The sequence below is a fragment of the Uloborus diversus genome, chromosome 5, assembly GCF_026930045.1.
Source record: "Uloborus diversus isolate 005 chromosome 5, Udiv.v.3.1, whole genome shotgun sequence".
NCBI classification, from domain to species: Eukaryota; Metazoa; Arthropoda; class Arachnida; order Araneae; family Uloboridae; genus Uloborus; species Uloborus diversus.
The window spans coordinates 139,770,732-139,776,731 of NC_072735.1; positions in this window are offsets into that span (position 1 = coordinate 139,770,732).

Here is a 6,000-nt window from a genome sequence, read left to right on the forward strand (position 1 = left end):
TATCGCAAAAATGAAAATGGATTATCAAAGCTGGTACTAAGCTCTATTTTTTGGCGCAAAAACAATTTTTGTGAAATTTGGTTGATTTTCCGAATGTATAAGGTCCCTTGTCCCCTTAAGCGAAACAAAATTATGTAGTGATATAACTTTGTCTCAGCAGTAAATATAATCATACAATTTTAAGACATAAAATGCTTTATGTTTTGAACGTCATGGAAGATAAAGTTAAAAATGACTGAAGGCTTGTTGTTATACCATTGCAACTGTAATGATGTACATTGACAATTTTTCCCGGTCTCTTGTTTGTAGAAACGTATTAAAGTCTCTACGATACAATAATGTGACTTTTGGAAATCTTAATAACATTTTGTTCTACATTTGCTACGGTCTAAAGTAATTATTAAGTTGACTTTTTTTATAATGACTTTAACAAATGAAAACGAACACAAGTATTAACCAAGCACATGCCTGTACGCGGAAATGTTAAAGATAACTAAACAACGTATGAAGTTCATACATTAAAAAAAAATACAGAGAGGTGTTTTGGGGTTTCAAAATTTCAAGGATCCCGCTCTTTTAATGTCTAGATAGCCTATGGATGAAAAAAACGATCATGCCTTTTCATCCACCTTCTGACTTCTTATGCATCAGAAAAGTTAGGTTCCTTGTAACCTCAATACAAGTTTCTTCATTTTTTTTTTTGCAAATTTTAGCATTTCATACGTTTTTCAGTTATTTTTCACGCAAGCAAAAATTTTTTGTTCATGTTTTAAGCACCGATTAAACACTAGTAATTAATTTTCCTGTAAAACAAAAATAACTCTTTCTCAACAAACAAGCTTTTGCCTTCTCGTAATCTTACAGACGAACAATTTATCTTCTTGAAGTTACTGTGAAACAAGGAGTAACAGTTAAGAAATAATATAGCAGTGACACAAGAATACGCTTGGGCTGCTAGATACTGTTTCCACACCGCTTTGTCGATGCCACTTCCAGAAATAAATGATTCTTTCAGTTTCTCGTTGCCCGGGTAATGACGCGAAACCTGGATATTGTGGGGCACGTGAAACATAACTGTTTATTAGAAACGTCAGCAAGGAGCAGATGAAGAGAATTACTCTTTGTGCTGACATTAATTTTACGGTCACTTATCGTGCGATGGTAATTCTTGGAAAATTTTCACAATGAGTGTGCCTCGTTAAGGTAGGAGATCATTAAAGGTGATGAGAAAAATGTTATATTAGTAATGTTGTAAGTGGATGTTAATGACTTGTTAATCGCGAAAGTGGTGGTAAGGTTATGGGGAGGTGCAGGTGTCTTCTAATTACGGGGCGGTGGCTGGATCATTCTGTGCATAAGAATTTTTGTATAATTTCCACAATTATAGTTGATCGGAAATCAAGGGCGCATCTAGAGTGTGCCAAAGAGCGGGCGGTTAGTTTTTAAACTTAACACTTAGTGGTAACTAATCACAGATGTTTGGCGGGGGGCTGCTACAGCATTTCTATCTAAAACAATTGAAGTATTGGGATTTAGTCGAGTTCCTCAAACCTATTCCTTTCCTTTTCCATAGAAAAAGGTGTCCTAAAATTACGTTTTAGTACCTCAACTTCGTAAAGATTCTAGGAGAAATTTACGAAACCCCCGCTCTGTAACATCATTGAAAATTGTCTAAAATTGCGCTGTTTAAAACTTCAATTTCGAAAATTCACCGGAGAGCAGCGACTGAACCCATTATTTCACCTAACACTACCTGAAATATCTACAATCACGTCTTTAAGACTAAAATTTTTCAAAATTCCCGGAGGAAGGCCTCCAAACGCCTACTGTTAACGTCGTTAAGGATCGGCCTTTTCTAAACATCAATTTAGAAGAGTTTCTGTGGGAGAGATTTGAACCCCATTTCTTACCTCAACGTCACCAAAAATAGTCTGCACTTGCGTTTTAGATCTTCAATTCTGAAAAGTTTTCGATGAAGGGTCTCTAAAGGGGGGGGGGGGACCGATTACCCACATTGCCCCTTCCTTGTATCAGTCCTAATCGGAAACTACACGAAAGTGTGATTTATATATTTCTAAGCGGTGATTTCATATAGTTTCAAATCAACTTTCAGAAAACACTCTAAGACATCACAGTTTCGTTGTAAATAAAATACACTAAAGCGTTGTTGAGGTTGCTACGCCCCTAAGACAGCAAGTACACCTTATATTTGTGCCAAAGCATTAATAAGGCAACATGAATGGTTTAATCTGGTTTAAAAAAAAAACAGATGACTTAAACATGAGACGGTTTTTTGAGATGAGCGAGCTAATTTAATAAGAATACGTTCGTTTGGTATAAAAGGTATTTAGTTTCAAAAAAGTGATTGAGTCAGAGAAAGAAAAAAAAAACTCTAATTAAGCCCCAACTTTAAATTATCGTATACACTGGTAAGTACAAAACAACGCGCACGAGTGCGTATATGCTAATATACTAATGGGAAAACTTTTGCAGACTTGCTAAAAAGGAGAAATGAAGCCCCAACTATAGCAAAGGTTAATGCAAAGCAGCCTAGTGTCAATAAAGTGATTTAAAAACGAAAAAAAAAAAAACATTAACATAGTTTTAGTTTAAAGTGAAAAAGTAATAGCAATATATACAAGCACAAACTGAGCGAAACTCGTTCAAGAAACAAAGTATACAAGTATGTATCAATTTAAATAATGATTGTCGTTAATGTTCTTGTACGCTTGGTAGAATTATTTTAAAACCTTTTGATACTGAGTTTGAGATATTTTAAGTCCTTAAAGCAATTCAGAGTTTTTAAGGAACTGAAAAAGTTTTGCGGCGGCTGATTTGTTTTAAGACGCCAAATGTTTCAGAGAGAAAAAAAAAAAAAAAAAAAAAAAAAAAAAAAGAGTGATTCAAATTACCACAAAAACTCTTAAAAATCAATAACATCGACAAATCACCATGAACACTTTTTCACTTTATTTCTTTTTAATTTTTCCAAATCCAAAACATGAGTGGCAATTTTTAATTGACATTTTGACTTTTGTATAGCAAGAAATTGTATTTAAATAGTGGTTGTTGTATTTTTCTTTCTCTATGAATATACAGAATAATGAAAAAGGAGCAAATGGGTGTGTACAATACTTGAGAAGTAAACTGTTATCTATGGAACTACCATCCTTGGTACAGAAACTCAAATTTAGGGCCTAATGGGGTTGTTTCCTTCAGTTAAAAGTACTACTTTTAATCACTGAAACGGATAAATAAATCAAAAAAAAAAAAAAAATAAATAAATAAATAAATAAATAAATAAAATTAAAAAATAATAATAATAACATGGAGGCAGAAATTTTTTTCCCTGTAGTTATTTTTTATTTAATTTTTTATCATGTCCAATTTTGGAAATAAAGCGTGGTCTTTACGACGTCAAAACTGATGTACTTTGGCATGCTACTCCATGGAGCGCTGAATTGTTGAAATAAGGGGTTGCCATTAAGCATTATTATTAAAAGCTATTATAATGAGAATTTTGAATGAAGATTTTTTTGAAGCAAACATGAAATTTATTAGTATTATTGCGCTATAACATTTTTATCCTTATCTAATGTCAAAATATTGCGTCACTGCGCTGCTGGCATTAGTGAATTTCATTTCATCACTTGTGATGTCACGAGCAGAAGCGTGAAAAAGAAAATTAAATCTGCCCACCGATTAAAATAATGCTTTAAAAATACTAACCTTTATCAAATTGTTTTAAAAATGGTTAATAACCTATGATTTTAAGCATGCGCTTTCAGGAAAAAAAATAGTTTTAAAATTTCGGAAACCACCCATTTTTTGCCTTTTCATTAAAAAAAATTAGCGTTTAGTTTGGGATGACTGTTTGTTTAGAATTTTAAATACAAGAAACCATCCATTACCAAAAAAAAAAAAAAAAAATCTTCGTGGATTGTATTGCGTAACTCTATTCATTTTCCAATTATTCATAAAATAAATATGAGTGCCGATTTTGCCTCACAAAGTTTACAAGTATCTGTTGAGCTATAACCAATAATTTTAGCTTCAGTTGAAATTAGTAAAGGAAAAAACTTGACAATAGCAGTTCGTAAATCTACTTTTTATTTTTTACTTATTATACATAAAATACAGTTGCAAACGTATTAACTAAATCAGTACTTCCCTACCTGTCATTCTAGGCCCACTAGCGCTGCTCGAATAATTTTCATTTGGCCCACAGAAAGCCAATGAAAATTAACCTTCATCTTTTTAATATTAGTAATTAAATTTACTCAAGAAAACGTTCGGATTCATTTTTCATCAAATACAATTGTTTATTTATATTGTGTGTGAACCGCTTTGGAGTCGGAAGGGTACCAAGTGCTCTTCAAGAGCGAAAGTGTTGAGATCCACTGAACTAAATTTGCCTTATACTTTTAATACATATCTATTTAGTTGTGAGAGTCATTTGTGTCTTATTTGAAACTAGAAATGAAGGTGCGCAGTTCTATTACCTTAATTTAAATTCACTGAAAACGCATGACCACGGAGAGATGGCGGATGACCTTGAAGTAGAAACATGATTTGTATCATTTGTAATGGACTGTTTGTTATTATTTTGTATTAGATAGGATCAGCGAGAATTCTCTTACAATTCGGCGCTTTCTGGTTGATTCTACCTAATACAAATGATGCAAATGATGCTTCCGCTAAAAGGTCATCCGGGGGGCCATCTCTCCGTGGTCAAGCTTTACCTATTGTTTAGCTTTCTGCTTTTAGTATCTTAAATTTAGTATATTAAATGTCTTTAGAGTATCTAAAGGTCAAAATTTGAATATAAACAATCAAGAAATTTTCTACTACTCTCTTTAACAACGGGTTAACAATTGACAGAGATTGTCTGATTATTTGTTTTAAAACCTTTAATTCAGGGTTTAGATGCGTCTTAAAATCCCAATGACAAAGTAGATGTGTAAATTTTGGTTTTGAAAACAGCAAACACAAAGTTGGAAAAAAAAGAAAGAAAAAAAGAAAACAGGGAAAAAATTGTTTTAAACAATGCTTATGTTTGCGCTTCGAAACTTCCCCACGTTTTTAAACCGTTTGTATGTAACAAGCTGTCAAAATGTTAACAAATCTTTATTGTAAAAAAATAAAATCATAGATTTTGCCTTCCAATTATCTAAGAAACATTTCGGAAAACTTTCAAACTTCTTAGCACTCGAAATTGAGCGTGAAAGTAGAGAAACAGGCCATCTAGCACCCGAATAACGAATGCGCCCACCGTCACAGAGGCCATCTATGTCAACTTCCCGAAGCCACTCTGGGTAATAAATGGCCGGTTTTCGGTATCCTCAGCACTCGGGTAATGAGGTGCAGCCGGGATAATGTCGGGACACATAAAACGTAACTGTTTATTAGACACAGCCGGTTGGACAGACGAAAGACTTTTCCGCTCTCTCCAGACATTGCTTTTGCGGTCAGTTATCATAATTCGCAGCTGCTGAGAGGAAATTTCAATTTGTGAACGCCTCATCAAGACGCAATAGCATTTTTAGTTATTAAGATGAATGAATAAGGGAGGAGGAGTCAGCTGCTCCCTAATGGGTTTGTGTGATTTACCCATTAGTTGTGATGAGAGGTGTAGCGGTCTGAAAAATAGTACCAGTGAAAAAAGAGTGACATTAAAAATGTTTGAATTTAAACTGAAATAAGGTGGAATTTTTCATTAAAATAAACACTTTAAATTTTGAGTAATTTCGTGGGAATGTTTGACATTTTTACTGAATAAAATAAATTGTATTTTGTTATTACATGCACACACACACACACACACACACACACACATATATATATATATATATATATATATATATATATATATATATATATATATATATATATATATATCTATATATATATATATATATATATTAATGCGTCGATAAGATGAGGAGGTAGTAATAAAAACCATAAATATCTACAAAACACACGAAAAGCAAAGGTGATTTG